At 44.4% G+C, this 19,981-nt stretch overlaps 1 protein-coding gene and 1 long non-coding RNA gene across 6 annotated transcripts in view; one reads left to right on the top strand and one right to left on the bottom strand.

Moving 5' to 3' along the window:
• LOC121033541 (uncharacterized) overlaps positions 1–7,088 on the top strand; it is a 9,997-nt gene extending 2,909 nt beyond the window's left edge. Inside the window, exons 2-3 of one of the 2 annotated variants that reach the window (XR_005791974.1) lie at positions 2,859–2,969; positions 5,812–7,088. This is a non-coding gene — a long non-coding RNA (uncharacterized LOC121033541). Of the gene's footprint in view, positions 1–2,858; positions 3,120–5,811 lie in introns of those variants that run through there. The other variant, XR_005791973.1, reaches the window with a different exon arrangement.
• The window catches only part of GASK1A (golgi associated kinase 1A), a 67,742-nt gene that overhangs the window by 32,039 nt on the left and 15,722 nt on the right, over positions 1–19,981 (bottom strand). The window contains exon 1 of one of the 4 annotated variants that reach the window (XR_005791968.1): positions 15,304–15,515. The exons of the other annotated variants lie outside the window; for them this stretch is intronic. The gene's annotated coding sequence lies outside the window, so the exon portion shown is untranslated. Of the gene's footprint in view, positions 1–15,303; positions 15,516–19,981 lie in introns of those variants that run through there. 4 annotated transcript variants of the gene reach the window in all.

Raw genomic sequence — 19,981 nt, 5'->3', positions numbered from 1 at the left:
TCCCCACTCCAGTCAAGGGACACAGGGCAGGGAGACAAAGCCTAGAGAAGATCTTCCTCATAAATGTGGGCTATCAAAACCTGGAGTCCATCTGGAATGTCTCTCCTCTTCATGGTCTACCATAGGCTAAAGGTTGAGGAGAGGACTTTGTGTGCTCTGTATCTCCCCACCCCCACATATGTACACATATATACATAGACACATACATGCATCCATACACACACACTTCCACCAAAATAGCTCTGCGTTCTTTCGCTAGGTAGGTTTGGGCCATTTATGTTCCTTGATATGCTGTACATGTTTAGTCTTTGTTTTGTCATAGATTTTTATGGCATATTTTCGTACTTCTAATTTGGAATTCTTTCGGTAGGTTTTCAGTTACCTTTACTTTTGTTTTGTGGTATACACCTACCTTGTTGATCGTTTGCCCTTAATCATCTACCTCTTTGAACAGTAGCTCTGAATCCCTAGTATGAACAACCATAAAATTAGTACCTGCCCTCTCCTCTGTCCCCTACCACTCTGTTGTTATTCAATATTAATCACTTGCATTATCTATTTTAATGTTTGTCTTTGTAAAATTAAATATGCTTACATTTCTACTACATCTGGCAGCTTTAAATGATACCCCTTGGTTCTCAGCTGTTATTAATGAACAGCATGTTTTTTCTTTCTGCCACCTTTTCTTGGATTCCCCCTTCCAAATTTGTATATTTGTATTATTTTTAAATTGTTAGAATATAAAACTTGTACCTTCTATCCCACTAGTCCAATACTCATATGTGTTCAGGTCTTAGCTCTTCAGTGAAATACATTCTTTGCATGCTCCCTTCCCCTTTGCCCTAGTTTTTCATTATTTCTTGGTTAGCTGAAGCCAAAACTCCATAATTTTCTTAAGCAGTGCGCATGTGAACAAAATTCTCTGAGTTCCTTCATGTTCAAAATCGTTTTTCTATAGCATTCATACCTGAAGGAAATCTTGACTAGAAATAAAATATTTTGTCACAGTTTCTCTGAATGGCTTGTGGGTCCTGCTCCACTGAATAGATGGATGTTTTACCCTGCCTAGTTGCCATAAGAATTTTCTTTTTCTCTACATTTTTTCCAGCTTTACTGAAGTATAACAAATAAAACTGTATATATTTAAAGTGTATACTTTGATATACATATACATTATGAAATGATCACCACAGCCAAGTTATTTAGCACACCTTTGTGTGCGTGTGTTGAGAATGCTTAAGATCTACTCTCTGCAAATCTGAAGTGTACAATATGGTATTCTTAACTACAGTCACCTGCTGTACATTAGGTCCTCAGAACTCAGCCACCTTATAACTGAAAGTCTCTATATTCTTTGACCAACATCTCCCCATTTCCTCCCTCTCCCATCCCTGGCAACCATCATTCCACTCTGTTTCTATGAGTTTGACATTTTATTTTTAGGTTCCACATACAAATACCATATAGTATTTGTCTTTCTCTGTCTGGTCTATTTCACTTAGCATAATACTCATGGTCCACTCATGTTGTCACAAATGGCAGGATTTCCTTCTTTTTTTATGGCTGAATAATATTGTGTTGTGTGTGTGTGTATGTGTGTATGTGTGTGTGTGTATGTATATGTAATATATAATATATAAAATATATAAACATAATATATATTATATATATTTTTTTTTCTTTATCCATTCATCTGTCAGTGGACACTTAGGTTGTTTCCTTATCTTGATTATTCTGAATAATGCTGCAATGAGCATAGAAGAGGAGATATCTCTTCAAGACACTGATTTCATTTCCTTCAGATATATACACACAAGTGAGATGCCTGGATTGTCTGATAGTTCCATTTTTTTGGGCTTTTTGAGGAGCCTCCATTCTGTTCTCCACAGTGGTTGCACCAATTTACAATCCCATCACCAGTGCAGAAGGGTTCCCTCTTCTCCACATCCTCCCAGCATTTGTTATCTCTTGTCTTTTTGACAAGAGCCATTCTGACAGATGTGAGGTGATCTTTTGTTTTCTTTGAGGTCCAGTGATGTTACTAGAATATATCTTGGTGTTGACTTTCCTGGGTCCGTTTTTCTTGGTGTGATACACTTTGTTAGAAAAGGTAGATTTAAATAGTTTTTTTCGCCAAAGTTTTCTTAGACTAAGTTTGAAGTATGATTTCCATTCCACCATTTTATTTTTATTTTTTTCGTCAGGCTCTTTAATTACATATATGTTGGATCTCCATTGTCTGTCTTGTGGATCCTTCCATCTTTTCTAATCCTTTCTAACTATTTTCATTTCAGTTTGTTCATGTTTCTCATGTCTATATTCTGTCTGGCTTATTATGTTTTCTCCTTGAGTACTTTCTCTTTTTTTTAATGTTTTTATTTATTTTTGAAGGAGAGAGAGTGAGAGACAGAGCATGAGCAGGGGAGGAGCAGAGAGAGAGGGAGACAGAGAATCCGAAGCAGGCTTCAGGCTCCGAGCTGTCGGCACAGAGCCTGATGTGGGGCTGGAACTCACGAACCACGAGACCATGACCTGAGCCGAAGTCGGATGCCCAACTGACTGAGCCACCCAGGCGCCCCTTCCTTGAGTACTTTCTAATTTCTACTTAATTCCAGTTAATTTCTAGTTTTCCCCATTTCTTCCCAGATCATATTTCACCTCTTCCTGCTATCTTACCATTTTTTTCTTGAGTTCTTGCATTTCTCTTTTGTAGTGTTCCTTCAGAGAGGATTTTTTTTTTCATTGAGCTTTACAAATTCATAGTGAAGTGATTGCTCGAAATTTTCACCTGTTTCAGGGTGACTGACCTTCATCTGTTCATAAACTTTGCTGTTCATTGTTTCCTTTTTTCCTTACAGTGTCTCCAAACTCTTCTTATAAGTTGGATGAGTCCATCGAAAGAGGTTCCTATAGACGGGCCTGAGGTGAAGTTGAAATCGCGGCCAGGCTGCTTCCTGCAAATCAGCCTTGTGAGCATGGTTCTTCATGTGTCCTCTCCTCTGCCTCTCTCATCTTAATGGTCCAGGTGGAACTGCTGGGCAACCACAGTCACCCTCATCTTCACAGCCTCTTTTGCAGACAAGACGAGATAGAGACCTTGCTTCACAGCTATATTTGTATCGGTGCTTTCTGGGATCTGCCACCCCTGGGCTCTCTCCTCCCCTCTCTCACGTCTCCCAACACTGCTCTGCATGAAATTGACCACTTTTTTACACAGCTCCCAAGGATTCTGGTGTCTCCTGAGTTAGCCTTAAAAGGAATTTTCATTTCGTCTTCCATTCTCTTTGTTGCTTTCAGATGGTTTCCAGGAGACAGTGGCAAGTATGCAGTTTATGCAGCCACGTTCATAGTAACAGGCCTTGGTGGCACACTTTTAAGAAGAAAGGAACATGCCCTAACAGAATGCAGTGACTAGGGCAGGCCACAGAACAACCAACTTTTACCAATGTCTATGGTCAGGAGCCACAGTACCCAAACAGCTCTGGGAAGTCCAAGAGTTTTGCTCCCTCTGTACATTTTCACAAGATCTATTCACTAGCTTTGTGGAAACTGAATGCCTCCTCCAGGTATGCTGACCACTTAGCACCCCCAAGACACCACCCTTAAAGAGTGCCGTGGAACAGGAAGAGAGGTGGCCCACCTCCCACAGATTTCTAGAAGTCAGAGAGAGGGGAAGGGATCACTAGGTCAACCAGAAGTTCTCTACTTTATATAATTTACTCACCATCTCCCCCACCTCTAAACATGTCCCTCCTTCAGTTTCCAACCTGCTGAAAGGTAGCACCATCCACCCAGATATCCAAGCCAGAAATGTGGGCCTGATCTCCACTCCACCCTTGCCTCTGCCTCCTATATCCAAGTCCTGCAAATGTTCCCTCCTAAACATCTCTTGAATCAGTTCAGTTCTCAATGGCCACTCTGTCTACCTAGGCCCAGACACCCTCTTCTTTACTAGGATACTTAATTGGTCTCTCCCTCCAGCTCTGCTCCTCTGCAATCCACTCTCCACACACTGGGTCACATCCTTCAAAGCCTCTTTGGAGAAGGTCTAAGTGCCTGGAGTGGTTGAGCCACACTGAATGTCTTTCATTTCCTAGACAGTGCCAGACCCTCTCTATCTACACTTTACCCATGCTGTTCCATTGCCTGGAACACTCCTCTCCCTCCATTCTCATTATTTAGGTCTCAGTTCAGACACTACCTCCCTGGGAAGCCTTCCACAGAGGCCTCTCAATGGGTTGGATGCCTTAGCTATGTGCTCCCATAATATGCTGCTCCTCCCTGAGCACACCCTTTCATTCTTTACTATATTTGATCATTTAAAGTCTACTGATTCACACAAGTGAGACATTGGCTCATGTGCTGTTGTGTCTTGGGACTATCACAGTGCCTGTCACACAGGAAGCTCTGTATGAAATGGGCCCTCAGACAAGAGGGGTTTTCAGAGAGGGACAAACACCGTTCCCTGGCCTAGGGCACTGCATGTCTGCTGGTGAGAAGGGCTCCTCCAGTTCTGGGGTTCTTCCCTGCTTGGGGCTCCAGGAGCTTTCTCTCTATGGAAGATGCTTTTTGTGCCCCATGTTATGGTCCTCTTGGCTGACTGATGACTGATTCCAGCTGCCCCCTACAGTGGACAATCCCCTTGCACACTGCCAGCTTCCCACCTCAAGTGCCTGATTCACTCTCGACGTCCTTGCCTGCTCTTCAGGGAGGCACACGGGAAGTTAAGGCCTTTGGTGACAACCCTCAGCCCAAATTGGACAAAAGTCAGTGGATAAATGCCCAGTCTCCATCATTCAGAGGGACAATTCTGAGAGGCATTCTACGTGGTTCCACAGAATGTCTCCAGTGGAAATGAGCCTTTTTTCCATAAAACAAATGATTCTTGTCACCCCCTAAGATGTCTTTAACTGATAATCCTTTTGACGTGAGATTCTAAATTTTGTCCTGATTAGATATATTTTAATTTGGTCTTTATTACTATTTAAAAGACACACACACACACACACACACACACACACACACACACACAATACATGCATAAATAAACACTGTGAAAAACCCAAATAATATTAAGACAATCAAACAAAATGTGAACATCTTTTCACCTCCCCAGAGGGGAGCTGCAGTCAACAATCTGGATGTACCATCTTCCCAGGTCTGTTTCTTTTCTTTGCATTGAAATGTGCACATATGTCACGGTGTATTAACTTCCTGTGACTGCCATAATCAACATCCACAGACTTGACGGCTTCAAACACAGAAATGTGTTCAGTATCAGTTTCACAAAGGTGAAATCCAGGTGCCAGCAGAGCCATGCTCCCTGTGGAGGCTCTAGGGGAGAACTCGTCCAGCTTCTGGAGGCCGCTGGCATTCTTCGGCCTGATTGATGCGCCATCACTCTGATTTGTGGCCATTGTCCTCCTCCTTTTCTGTGTGTATCTCTTTGCCTCCCTCTTAAAAGAACACATGCGATGTCACTGGGGGCCTGCTTGGATAATAGGCTCCAGGATAGGCTCCCCATCTCAAGATGCTTAACTGAGATATGCAGAGAGTCTTTTTTCCAAATAAGGTAACAGTCACAGGTTCCAGGGATTAAGATATGGATGTCTTTTGGGAGATTATTTTTTCGTCCACCATATGTGATAATTATTTTGAGCATAAAAGAGAAGACCGATCCACAACTTGCCTGTTGACATAACAATATGTCCTGAAGCTTTTTCTGTATCTGTCTATGTAGAGTTACTTAACTTGCTGCATAATAGTTCACAGGGAGAAGATGCCATAATTTCTTTCATCGTTCCTCTACAGGGAGAATATTTAGATCATTCCCAATTTTTATTAGAGCCAAACAGTGCTGCACCGACCACACAGGACATACAGCTCTGGGGAAACTATGAGGATTTCTATAGAGGAGACACCAAGATATGAAGCCATTGGGTCCCACTTCTTACTGATACTAACTTTTCATCGTGTATAAGTTATTATCTCCTTTAATCCTCATGCAGATGAGGGACATGGGAATTATTTCATTCCTAATTTACAGCTGAGAAAACAGAAAGATCCAGAGTGCTAACATTTGCCCAGGGTCCCACAACTGGCAAGAATACCAATATTTTTAATTAAAACGAAAAAGAGAAATGGGCAGAGAAAAAGAAGTCTGTTTGGGTTTTTTTTCTCTTCTAAAAAGAAAAATATGTTTTCATGTTGGATTCATAATCTGTATTCTTAAACTTTTGGATACCGCTAGAGAAAAATAAATCATCTTTTAAAAAATGTTTGAAGAAGGCAGACTGTTTTGATCCTCTTCTCGGCCTTACTTGGCTCCCGACAACCTGGGGAAAGTTGGCAATTGTGCGGTTGTGCACAGAGAAAGTTCAAAATGGCCATGAGCAGATGTCCCCACAGGGCCACCCAAGTAAAGCTTTGGGAAAAGAAAAGCAGCTTTGATCAAACTGAAAAAACTTTCTGTGAAGAGAAATATCCAGCTGAATAACAGAGAGTACGGTAGAGAAGGGGAAAGGGGAATGAAGCAAGATATACTAGAAAGTCAGCTGATGGGACCCAACCGACGGATGCCCTTGCTACGTACTTGCCAGCTGAGCCCGCTCCCAAACTCCCCATCCAAAACACACACACATACCATCTTTTCTGTTCTGCAGTGATGCTGGCGGCCTGGAAAGAGGAATGGTGTGACCTTCACTGTCTATTTCTACAGCTGCTCTATTTCTCCTCCCCTCCGCAAACCTCCATTCCTCACTCTTTACTCCTTGGAGAAGATGCCCGCTGGCCTGGCAGTCATGTCCACTCACAGCTACAGAGGAAGAGGACTGAAAAAAGGGGGAAGCTAAACAGGAGGATTTGGGGAAAACACAGCTGAGTTCTAAATCAGTTTCTGCCCTTTTGAGCTGTGTGACAATGGGCAAGTTATACAACCTCTCTGCCCTGTTTCCTCAGTCACAAAATGTCAGAGAATGAGATAATTCCTCTCTACAAGGACGGCCATGAGAAAGAAATGAGTCAAAATATGTAAAGGGTCTACTACATGCTTTGGTACATTTATTTTTATTTATTTATTTATTTATTTATTTATTTTTTTTTTTTAATTTTTTTTTTCAACGTTTATTTATTTTTGGGACAGAGAGAGACAGAGCATGAATGGGGGAGGGGCAGAGAGAGAGGGAGACACAGAATCGGAAACAGGCTCCAGGCTCTGAGCTTTCAGCCCAGAGCCCGATGCGGGGCTCGAACTCACGGACCGTGAGATCGTGACCTGGTTGAAGTCGGACACTCAACCGACTGCGCCACCCAGGCGCCCCTATTTATTTATTTTTTTAACATTTATTTATTATTGAGAGACAGAGAGAGACACAGCATGAGAGTGGGAGGGGTAGAGAGAGGGGGAGACACAGAATCTAAAGCAGGCTGCAGGCTCCAGCTGTCAGCACAGAGCCCGACGTGGGGCTCGGGGCTCGAACTCTCAAACCGTGAGATCATGACCTGAGCTGAAGTCGGACGCTTAACTGACAGCCACACAAGCGCCCTTGGTACATTTATTTTTTAAATTTATTTTTAAAAAATGTTTATTTATTTTTGAGAGAGAGAGAGACCACAAGCGGGAAAGGGCAGAGAGAGAGGGAGACATAGAATCTGAAGTAGGCTCTAGGCTCTGAGCTGTCAGCTTAGAGCCTGACGTGGGGCTCAAACCTATGAACGGTGAGATCATGACCTGAGTTGAAGTCAGATGCTCAACCAACTGAGCCACCCAGGTGCCCCAGCTTAGTACATTTAAATGAGTAGTGGGATCGATGTTTCTGCCTCCACTCTCCGAACACCCTTTACCTTTCTGGGATCTGAAAAATATACCCATCCCCTTTCCTGCACTTGGCATATTGTAATGTCAGAGTAAAAAATGGGATATTTGGGAGCACAGTTCAAGGCAGAGGCTGAAAGAGAAACTCTTTCATCATAAAACTACAAATGTAAGTTAAGAGGAGACCACCTTGGCAATGGGAAAGGTTTTGTCCATCCAAAGATATCAAGGATGGAACAGGAAGGAATTGCTTGGCTTAAAAACACGTTGGAAGGGGCACCTGGGTGACTCAGTCAGTTAAGCATCCAACTTCGGCTAAGGTCATGATCTCACAGTTCATGGGTTCGAGCCCCACATCAGGCTCTGTGCTGACAGCTCAGAGCCTGGACCCTGCTTTGGATTCTGTGTCTCCCTCTCTCTCTGCTCCTCCCCCACTCACTCTCTGTCTCTTTCTCTCTCAAAAATAAATAAACATTAAAAAAAAAAAAAAAAACATATTGGAAGGTGAGGAGAGAAAGGGTAGGAGCCAGAAAGGAAATATGTGGAGGGACTAAAAGGAAAAGACTGAGATTTTGACAAGAGTGGGGTTTGGGTTCTACAGCAACTGTGGGAAGGAAAGCCAGGAGAGGAGAAAAGAGCCCAGGCCACAGGAAAGTGCTGTGCTGGGGACAGGAGCCACCCCCAAACTCCCTATCACTGCCTCCATAGAGGGTGGAAGATAGCCCTTCAATATCAAAGGCAGTGATATTGGTGATATTTCTTCACTATTCTTCCTTCCTCCTCACCTTGCCATGGTTTCACTGAAAAGAGAGTATACCTCCCCACCCACTATCTTTGACTTTGGCCACATGACTTGCTTTGCCAGTGGAATATTAGTGGACATCACATATGCCACATCCTAATAGATGCTTCGAATGTGCTTGTGTGGTTTGACCTTCCTCCTTGCAAACTGGTCCTCCAGTATGAGAGGCATAGGCCCCAGATGAGGCACCTGGAAGGGACCTGAACCCCATCCCGTGCCTGGAGCTAAACCAGCCATACCCACTGGGCCTAAACTACACATAGACCTTGAACCAAGCTGTAGGTGTATATCGTAAGCCATTGAGATTGTAAGGTTGTTCATTATGCAGCATTATCACAGCAAAACTTAACTAATACAGATTTTTTGGTAGTTTCTGTTGGGCTGCATGTGTGCCCCTGGTCAGATAACAGCAAGGCAGCTTAGTAATGAAGCGCAATGCCTTTCCCTTGACTAATAAGGGCGTAGTGCTGTCACTACAGATCAACTCAGGCTGTGATGAGGATAATGACAGTACACCCTGGTCACAAACACATCCCAGGAACAAATTTATTCCATAAGATGGGCAGATGGCATTGAGGGAGCCTTCTGTGAGATGGAAACCAGAGAGACCTTTTGAGAAGGACTTTTTTGAAGAATTCCAGTACAAACTGGTGGCCTTTGCACAGAGTCAATTTCAGAAACAAGGACACTAGAGGAAAGGACTCGATTACGGTTTGTACTGTAACAGCCAGCAGGAGACTTTTTCTCATTTCTAAAGGGTCACAGAGAAAGGAATGTTCTACTTTGAGAAAATCCTGTCAGGATTTACTTTTGGGCCCTAGCCCTCTCTACCCCAGACCACTTCCCAGAATTCCCCGCTCTGAACCCTGACGTCCCCCTGTGCTTAACAACTGTGATTCCCACCGGCTGCTGCACGGGAACCAACTGACAGAGACAGAGGCAAAGCCATCTTTTCTCAACTCCCAGATGTCAGAAAAGGACGACAAAACCCTGGTCCTCCACTCAACTGCCACGGGTGATGGAATAACATGCTGAGCAGGAGAGGTGGAGAGAAGACAGAGGTCACAGGTTCCTCTCTCCATCAAAACAGATAAAATTACAAAGTATTTGTAAAGTGTTGCTTGGTGGGAGAACAGGCAGAGGGAAGCCATGTGATTGTGTGTGTGTGTGTGTGTGTGTGTGCGTGTGCGTGTGTGTGCACACGCACCCATGCGCACGTTTAATAAAACTCATGTTTGGCCCTGGTTCCGGAATCATTATTAAAGGTGTGAAAGACCCCTCCATTCTGCCCCCCGACCTCTGCTCTCTTCTAAACGAAACGATCCCTACTGGCTGATCACTGATTCATCATCACTCAGGCTGTGAGTTAAGACTGGCAGAGATTTTGAATTTGGAGTTTCTGTTCCATTTTTTAAGGAACAGTTGAATAATTTTCATAACAAAACCATGAGTAGAGTGAAAGGGAATACATAAGCATATTTTCAGAGGGCCGGATTAAAACCACATGTCAGTCCTGTGAGTCATACTGCATGCTAGACCTGGTCAAATTCTGCTTTCCTTGGCTGAACCCAGAGTCAGGCTCCAGGCGGGGGAAATTGATCTGGCATAAGCCTCTGGGGGCAAAGGCGACAGGCACAGCCCATTAGAACTTCTAGGCACACAGCGTCCCTCTCCCAGTAAGATCTGCTAGGTCCTGGGGGCCTGGAGCTCTTTGTACCACTGTGGGCAGAAGCCCAGGTTGCCTGTCTCCTAAGCCACCACCTTGCCAGGCCCCCTTGCTCAGCTTCATTGGAGAGTTTTGATTTTCCTTCCACATCAGCAACTTCAAGGCAAGAAAGCACTTTTGCCCCTGTAATTTTTGGCCCAGCCAATTTCCAGGAAAAAGAAAAAAAAAAAAAAAAGCAATGATGACTAACATTTATTCAGTGTTCACTGTGTGCCTGGGGCTGTGTGAGGAACTCTACTTCTCTTAACTCATTTAATCTGTATGCCAGTCTTATAAGATAGGTATTAGTATTACTGTCCCGTTTTACAGGTGAGGAAAACAAGGCATAGAGAATCAGGGTGACCCAAAGCTCACAGTGCCAGCAAAGACAGCACCAGGACATGAACCCAGGCAGTCTGGCTCCAGAGCCACTGACCTAATCACTGTGCCACTCTGGGAAAAGCCTGCCACCTAAAGCCTCTGCTCCAGCCCGGATCGTAAAAGACTGCCTTTGGGTTCCTGGGGCAGGCCCTGCGTTCGAAGGAGGCTCACCCCTTTGAGACTGCTCAGTTCATCTGTGAAATAAGGCTTGTGTGAGATCAAGGGTAGATGGCAGCCTTTTCTCAATGGGGAAAATTAAGGGAAAATAAAAACATTTCCAGGCTACGTTTACTTTTCTTTCAAAGTGAAAATAACTTTATCTCACGTCCTACTTCGTTAAATAATAGAATATCAGTGAGAGAATGCTACCATTTGACCCACTCAGATCTGTGCATACTTCAGAGGGAACATCAGAAGCAGTTCTCTAATAATTTCTTATTCTCAGGGCACCTGGGTGGCTCAGTTGGCTAAGTATCTGACTCTTGATTTCGGCTCAGGTCATGATCCCAGGGTCATGGAATCGAGCCCTGAGTCGAGCTCTGTGCTGAGGGTGGAGCCTGCTTGGGATTCTCTCTTTCTCTCCCTCTACCCCTGCTCGGCACTCTTTCTCTCTCTCTAAAACAAATTTAAAAATAATAAAAAATTTGTTTTCCTTAAATTAGGTCTATGGCTTAATCTCAAAACCAGACAGGTTCTAAGCCTCCTGCTCCTTCCAGAACCAGGTGGTGCCCACGTTTCTTCCAGCTCAAGCTTTCTTAGGAGTGTAGCTAGGAATACACTTGCGGCGAGCATAAGGGATAGACTTGTTGAGGCACAATGGTGTGCACCTGAAACTAACATAACATTGTGTGTCAGCTATATCTCAAGTAAAAAAATAAAAGACTATAGCCAGGAAACTGAGCATATCTGACTTGAGAGGTGAATACAGTAGATTCGATTAATAATAGCCACTCCCCACAGTGTATGTACTAATGTGATGATTTTTACAATTATAGAAATTGTACAGAACGGTAGAGAAAGATTTAGAGAAGGACCTTGCTCAAGGTCACAAAGCCAGTCAGAGGCAGACAGGATTTGAATTTTTCCCAAAACCCACATACTTTTTCACTCTACCACAGAATGATGAAGGAAGCCCTGGGAGATAGAAGTGAGTTTAGGGAGGGGATAAGCATGGCAAAGGAACCTGGGATTTTGTGCCCCTTTCAACAACGTCCTTTGGCTTCACACAGTCTTTATTTGCAGCAGTTCGGTGGATGTGAAGTCCAATAAGCCAGCTTAGTCTTGTAAGTGGTGGTCTACACAGTGGGTTCTTAAGGACGGAGAAAAGTCCTTCTTAAAAATGAAAATCTTGGGGCGCCTGGTTGGCGCAGTCGGTTAAGCATCCGACTTCAGCCAGGTCGCGATCTCGCGGTCCGTGAGTTCGAGCCCCGCGTTGGGCTCTGGGCTGATGGCTCAGAGCCTGGAGCCTGTTTCCGATTCTGTGTCTCCCTCTCTCTCTGACCCTCCCCCGTTCATGCTCTGTCTCTCTCTGTCCCAAAAATAAATAAAACGTTGAAAAAAAAGTTAAAAAAAAAAATGAAAATCTCTTTTTATCTCCTCCCGCCCTTCCTTAACCTGCCCAGGTAAATGCTCTCCTTGGCACCTTTGACGAAAAGCATTTTGAACAGGTAAAGGCACCATAGATATTTGACCTTGGGGGATTTATGGCTGAGATGGGGACTGAAGGTTACTTGGAGGTGACTTGAAGTTCTTGTGAGGCTCGGATTTAAATCTAGTTCGCCCCAGGCAAATGATTCCATGAATGTCTGGCCAGTTCTGCTGCTTAGCTTCCATAACATGACTTCAGGGATGCAATCACCTTGTGATGTGACAGAAACCTCCTGGTTGCACGAATAACAACAGCTTGTGCTTGGGATGGGAATGAAGACCAAATAAGTTGCAACAAGTGATGGTTCTCAGCTAGGAAAAGAACTGAAACAGGGAGAAGGGCCCCAGAAAACACAACTTACAAAAAAAGTAAAGAGAAGAATGTTAAATTTAGAAATGGCAGACATTAGTCCTCGGTGAATATATGCTAAGCACTAAAAGACCATCTTGGCAAGCCCAGGAAAAAAGGCCTCCGTCACTCATTCTTTCACCCCCAAACACCTCAAGTCCTGCCAAAACTTCTGCCAGCCATGAGGCCGGTAGGAAAACAACAGATTCAGAATCCAGGCTCCCAGAAGTCAAGTAAATTACGGGACCAAAGCAACAGCTGCCTAGTAGATCCTCAAGAATGAATGAATGAATGAATGAATGAATGAATGAATGAATGAATTGCATATATTCAAAAGAGTCACTAACACAGTGGTGGGATTCAATGTACACTAGGGGGGAAATTACCTTCTTTGGACCAGTAGTCTCAAAACCTTTTGATGACATACACTTACTAGTAAACATTTTGAGCACATCCCTCTAATACTTCCCACATTAGTTTACCCAATATTTACAAACTGTAAGCAGGTAGTGCTAAATGAATATGTTCATTGTAAAACATGAACAAGAAATGAAAAATTAGAAAAGGATCAGGTAAAACAAATGTAAACAGAAGTTTTAATATTTTTTATACTGTAATACAGTGAATTATCTAGTGTATCCCTGAGGCACGTAAGCCTCGCCCTGGAGACCTCTAATCTAGAAATAGTCTGTTTCTTCATACAAAAAATGACTCTGGCAAGGAATAATCTGAGTTTGACTACGCTCATCTGTTATTTTTAAAAAATGCATACTTACCCCTCAGTGTACTGAAGATGATTTGAAGGGGATATGGGACCAAATAAAATAAATATTTTCTTGTGTAAATCAGGCGAATCACCAAGATTGAGGTCAACAATCTAGAGACTCTTGTCAGAAATAAATGAATCAGAGAACAGGTACATTTGAATGAGAAAATTGGAGTCTAATGAACACCTGTAGTCCTCAAATGTTCAGAAATGAAAATCAGGGGAAACAAGGTTAGGAAACAAGAGATTGGGAATTGTTGGCTTTGACTATTAAGAATATGAGAACTGGGGCGGTTAAGCATCTGACTCTTGATTTCAGCTCAGATCATGATCTCACCATAGTGAATTCCAGCCCTGTGTTAGGCTCCACACTGAACATGGAGACTGCTTAACATTCTCTCTCTCTCCCCCTCTCCCTCTGCCCCTCTTCCCTGCTCATGTACTCTTGTCCTCTCTCTCAAAACGAAAATAATGGAAGAACTGAAGAATGAGATTCTGCTGTGAGCCAGTGTTTATTCAACTCAGCACTGTCTAATAAGAATATAATGCTAACTGCGTATGGAATTTTAAATTTTCTAGTAGCCACATTTTAAAAAGGGGAGGGGCACCTGGGTAGCTCAGTTAGTTAAGCTTCCGGCTTCATCTCAGGTCATGATCTTCTGGCTGGGCTCATGAGTTCGAGCCCTGCGTCGGGCTCTGTGCTGACACCTCAGAGCCTGGGGCCTGCTCTGGATTCTGTGTCTCCCTCTCTCTGCCCCTGCCCTACTTGCTCTGTCTCTCTCTCTCTCTCTCTTTCTCTCAAAAATAAACATTAAAAAAAATTTTTTAATAACTAAATAAAAAGGGCCAGGTGATATTGACTTTAATAATATTTTTTACTTAGCCAAATACATCCGCAATATTATCATTTCAACATTTTATCAATATAAAATTGAGATATTTTACATTTTTCGTAATACGTCTTTGAAACCCAATGTGTATTTCACACATACTGCACATCACAGTTCAGACCAGCCACATTTCAATATGTGTCTGGTGGCTACCATCCTGAACAGCACAGATCTGAACTGAGGCATAGATCCTTGGAACCCCAGGAGTCTACAGTGTTAGAGAAATGCTATACTAAAGGATAAACAGCACCGTATCACTTAGATCAACACAACTGTAAATCCAAACACAAAGGCAAGCATACAATTTGTAGTAGGGTGGCATTCCAATTTCCAGGAAAGTTAGATTCTAATAGAGCAAATTAGGCAAAAATTAAGTCTTGATCAAAATTACCCTTGAAAATCCCTTAAGAAGGAAACTAATACACATCAGTTTTTCCTTCAACATTAGAACAGATGTTGAGTGTTTTGTCTCAAGTTGGGAAATTCTTGTAGCACACTCAGCCTTGAGACACACACCAGACCATCTACAGGGGATTCTGGGAGAGGAAAGTTTGAACACAGACCTACCTCGTTCCATTAACATTTGGAAGGAGATTAGCAATAATTAACACCAGATTTCTAATCAGCAAAGTTTCTAGCAGTAAAAAGAATCCAAAACAGGTCAGGGAGCTGCATCGAGAGCGGCAGGAAACAGTTCAGGTGGGAGAGAGGGTGGCTGAGGGGAGAGGCAGCAGGCCTGATCCCTGCAGCCTCCAGGGTAAGAGGACCCAAGGTGCGGAAGCCTCCCCAGCTCTCAGAAATTCTTTCTCCAAAGCAAGTTTGACTGCCCTCTCTTTGTCACACAAAATTTAAAGTACATGTATGATTTGCCCCAAAGGTCCCCAGTGCCCACGGTCTAATTACACCCCCAGAGGCCCACCTGTTCCCACCTTCGCCCCTACCTTCCTCACCTTCTCTAATTTCTCACCGAGCTCTTGGCAAAAGTAGGTGTTCCTGGAAGTCAGCTATACACCACCAACAACCCCTCGCCTCCTGCAACTTGAATCTCAGTTCTTCTCTTGTGAAAGGGATCGGGTCGATCAATGTTTCCCCATCTGCAGCTTTGTGTTCATAAATATATAAACAACCACTGTATCCCTGCCCATATACTTGCTAAGGGCTATGTGAGCCCTCTGAGCACAGAGCAGTATTTCGTAACATCTGGCTCCTTTTCCTCTGTCCTGGCCTCCTGCCTTGGTCTGGTGGGGCCAAACCCATTTCGGGGTTGATGTGACCGCATGCTGTTTGGATTGAGTTGCATCGAGTGTTAGAAGGAATGATCTCTTATCCTGGACTGTGTATCCCCACCAAGTTCCACCAAGAAGAGACACTGGAAAGGTTCTGCTCCTCTCCTGTGTCATGAAGTACAACTTCTCTCTGCATATGACCCAGGACAGGCTTTCTGGACTGGTCCCACAATGCCAGAGCTCTGGTCAGACAGAGTTCTGTCAACGTGAATATCCAATGCTGGGCGTTCCCAACACTGGGGCATCTGGAATGGTGTATCTGGCGGGCAGGGGAGGGGCAGAGGTGGAAAGGGGGATGAAGAGCCAAGGAGAGAGCTCTCCCAGGCAGGAAAATGTAGGCTAAACTCCATTTGTCTCCTATGACAGGCATCTACTGGGTACCTCTACTGGTGCACCGTGGTGCTGTGGGGTCCAAAAGAGTGGAAATTTCCCTGTCTTCAAAAAAAAGTAATATTCAGTTCAGGAAATGGGTCCAGAAGAAGACTTTAAAAAGTAAAACTATGAAACCAAGAGAAAGTAGTCTTCAGTGTCCTCTCTGCCCCATTTTGCCCCCCAGTACAACTAAAACTAAATTGTCTATAGCCCCAGACACTTGTTGGATGATTATACAGTTAATCTCATGGGAGTAGCACTGTAAAACAACAAATGTTAAGAACAGCAGTGTTTACCAAGTATTAATGTGTTTTTCCTATTTGCTTTCCTGAGGACCTGTGTGAAGCTTATCCACTTACCTGGGAGTGTCAGAGCTAGCAGAAAAGCCTCCCTAGCTCTCAGAAATTCATTGTGTTACAGAAGAGATGTAAATGGCTGGACCAAAGTTCACTTTCTGACATGCAAAATAGAATTATGTGGAAATTCATGGACTTGTATGCATAGCTTCTGTCTTGAGAGATTTCCTAGGCTCCTTCACCTCCCTCTTTAGCATCAAAAGCCAAACCTGGGGAATCTAGTTGGTTTGACCCAGGGGCCACCAGTTTGAAACCCCTGGATTATACAAGCTCTAAATTATTTCCACTTCTGAGATTCTGCAGCTCCCTGTATTTCCACAGACCCGAAAAGGAACTTAATTAAAGAGCTATAATCCTAACTCTGGAAGTAGTAGAACACAGCATTTATTTGTTAAATAACGAGTAACTATTGATTTGTCTTGTTTTGGTAGATGGGAGTGGGAAAGCATCTGAAGGTCACATTGGTCTCACTTGACCCTCAGGAGCACACAGCCCTAGCCTGACAGCACAGGACTGGGCCAGCTGATGACAGAGAGTAACTCACGGTCCTCAAAGTGGAGGTTGGATGACTACTGTGGTAAACGTGGTAATGGCCTCCTAAGATATCCAGGACCTAATCCCTTGAAACTGTGGAGTTTGTGTTGAAAAGGGGGACTTTGAAGAAAAAGAAAGAAAGAAAAAGGGGCTTTGCAGGTGTGATTGAATTAAGGATCTTGAGATGGAGAGATTATCCTAGATTACTTGGTGGGCCCTAAACAGAACGGCAAGTGTCTTTACAAGAGGGAGGCAGAGGTAGATCTCACTACAGAAAAGAAGGCAATGTGATGAGTGAAGCAGATAGGAGTGATGCTATCTGAAGGTAGAGGAAGGGGCCACAAGCCAAAAAATGCAGTGGCTAAGCAAATCTGGAAACGGCTTCTCCCCTAAAGCCTCCAGAAGGAAGCAGCCCCACCGACACCTTGACTTGAGCCCAGTGACACTGATTTCAGACTTCTGACCAGAACTGTAAGAGAACAAATGGACACTGTGTTAAGCCACCAAGTTTGTGGTAATTTGGGACAGGAGCAAGAGGAAATTAATACAACCTCCACACTGTCTGCTGTAGAGATTGGCCATATGGCCTCCCTTAAGATGTCTTCCCACTGCAGAAGTCCCTGGGCAGCCCAGTTCTAAGAAGGCCATGTCAAGCATGCCCACCTTGGGAATCTAAGTGTCTCTGTCAGGGTAGGCAGTTGGTGGAGGCAGCCTAGAAGACTCAAAGGACCACCTCCTACCCTACCCCAGATGGAACAGCAGGGAGGTGGCCTTGGCCCTGACAGCTGGTCCAGGTCAGGGGCTCCTGACCACCTTCACCCTGGGGTTGGCTGCAGGTGGAGGGCACTGGCCCGTGGAGAAGCATCAGTGTGCACCAGCTCCGTCCAGAATGCAGAGTAGATGTCAGCAGGGTGGCACAGTGATTTGAAAATGCAACAACAGGCACATTGCCTCCAAAATTGGCCTCATTCCTGGGAAACTAAACCAAGCTCAAGAAGGGGGGAATGGCCATATTAAAATGAGGGGAGAGTTCAATAGACTGTCACCTTGTGGGCTGAAATCCATGTAGTGTCTGGGTCACTATCAGATTTTGTTTTTAAGGAAAGGAAAGGAATAAAAGAGAAAAGAGAGAAAGAAAACATGAGTTAATGTATCTCACAGGGATAAGTATCATTTCAAAAAACCTATGTACATGCATACACACATGTGGAGTCGCAATGCAAAATATATTGCTAAGCACATCAGTAAAAGAAAAGTCTGAAAGCCAATGCGTTCAATGACATAGTTGTGGCAGTCAGGACCCGGTAAGAAACCACAGGTTTTTCCCTGAGTTCATGTCCTAAGAAAGCCGACAATGATGGTAGAGTCCCCCTCCCGAAAATCTGGGCATCATCGATGGCCACAGAGACCAAATCAGGGCCAGTCATGGCCAGAGAGCTGGTATCAGGTGAATTTGCACCAGAAATCCCCAGGTTAGCACCAAAGTCATGGGGAGGGGGTGGTGAACCAGTAGAGAGGAAGAGCCATCAGTAGGAGTCACCCTACAGAGCCATGCGTATCACATTAGCCCTCAGGCCCAGCTGGGGGAGAAGGCCAGGGTGTCCTAGCTCTTCACTTGTTTCTACAACAGTAGAGACAATGGCACCTATCTCCCAGGACTGACGAGGGTGTTTAATGAGCTAATGTGTCTAAAACTCATAAAGAAATCATAGGGACACAGCAACAGTTCAAAAGATGGTAGCTGCCATTATTATTATCCTGTGAAGAACGGACTGTGACAAAGGACAAACTGGGCTAAAGAACTCCCTACAGGTCCAACCTCTAGATGCCATGCAGCAGCCATTACCTCTCTCAGGAGGACTGGTTTCAGAACCATGCCTGTCCTGCTGGCACTGCCCCTCCCCACCCCTCCCCAACCCCCACCTCTTCTGCCCCTCCCCCTCCCCTGCCCCTCCCCTCTCCCATCCCCACCTCTTCTCCTACAGCCTCTTTTCATTCTGGGGTTCAGGTCCCCAGGATAGTCCACAGCTGGTCCTTCATCCAACCAACTCCTGAAATTTTGAGTCTTCCAGGTATTCCTTCTACAGAATTGTGCTCACAGCCAGCGCCCTCCCACAGAGATGAACAACCAGGAGATGACCAGGACCACTTAAAGGACTTCAGAAGTGATCAGTAACAGCACAGCAGTTCAGCACAGAGGCTCCGTCATCCCAGCAATACTGCCTACTTGCTGGGCAAGTTACTCGCCTTCTTTGCTTCTTACCAGGTCCTGACTGCCACAGCTATGTCATTTACCCGCTGGCTTTCAAACTTTCTTTTTACCAATATGCACAGAAATACATTTGACAACGTGACCCAAAGTGTGTGCGTGTGTGTGTGTATAACTGAAATAAAAGCTTCATGAAATGACACCCTTAAGCAATGGAATGACTCATGTTGTCTTTCTCCCTTCTCTTTCCTTCTCTTCCTTTCCCTTCTCTTAAAAAATAATCTGGTAGTGACCCACTAATATGGAACTTGCCATTTTCTCACCTGTAAAATGGGGGAAATAGACATACCTACCTATAGTGGGTGCTATCCGTGCCTTGCCCATATCCCCTCCCACAAGTGGCTTTGACTCTCTGCCTTCAGGCTTGCTTTGGATGCTGGAATATGCCCGCCAGGAAGTTAATACCCCCCAGGATCAGCCCTCAACCCGTGACAGACGGGAACTGGTGGGTTAAGTTCCCATCTGCTTCAGTTGTCAGGTAGGACGACTCTGAGGCATGTTCTACATAGTCCCCCTGAAGTCCCCAGCAGGAACAAGCTTCAGCCCACAGCGGTAACCTGCTCCTTCCAGCACCCTGCATCAGCTGCCTCCTGGTCTCACTCTCCATCCCCCACCCCCTCAGCCTCACCTGCTGCTGTCTTATACTGCCATCTTCCAGATAAATTACTCACATTGGAATCCTTGTCTCAAGGTCTGCTTTGGGGAGAAGCCAACCTAAGACACAGCCTTATAGGGCAGTTAGGCAAATTCAATGAGACAAATGTCAAATGCTTACAAGGATTTCAGGCTCCTAGTAGATGCTCAATAAATG

Source organism: Herpailurus yagouaroundi, unplaced genomic scaffold (genome assembly GCF_014898765.1).
Source record: "Herpailurus yagouaroundi ecotype Mexico unplaced genomic scaffold, PumYag 159, whole genome shotgun sequence".
NCBI lineage: Eukaryota > Metazoa > Chordata > Mammalia > Carnivora > Felidae > Herpailurus > Herpailurus yagouaroundi.
Note: the sequence above shows the minus strand (reverse complement) of the source record. Positions and strands in the feature narration are given on the sequence as shown.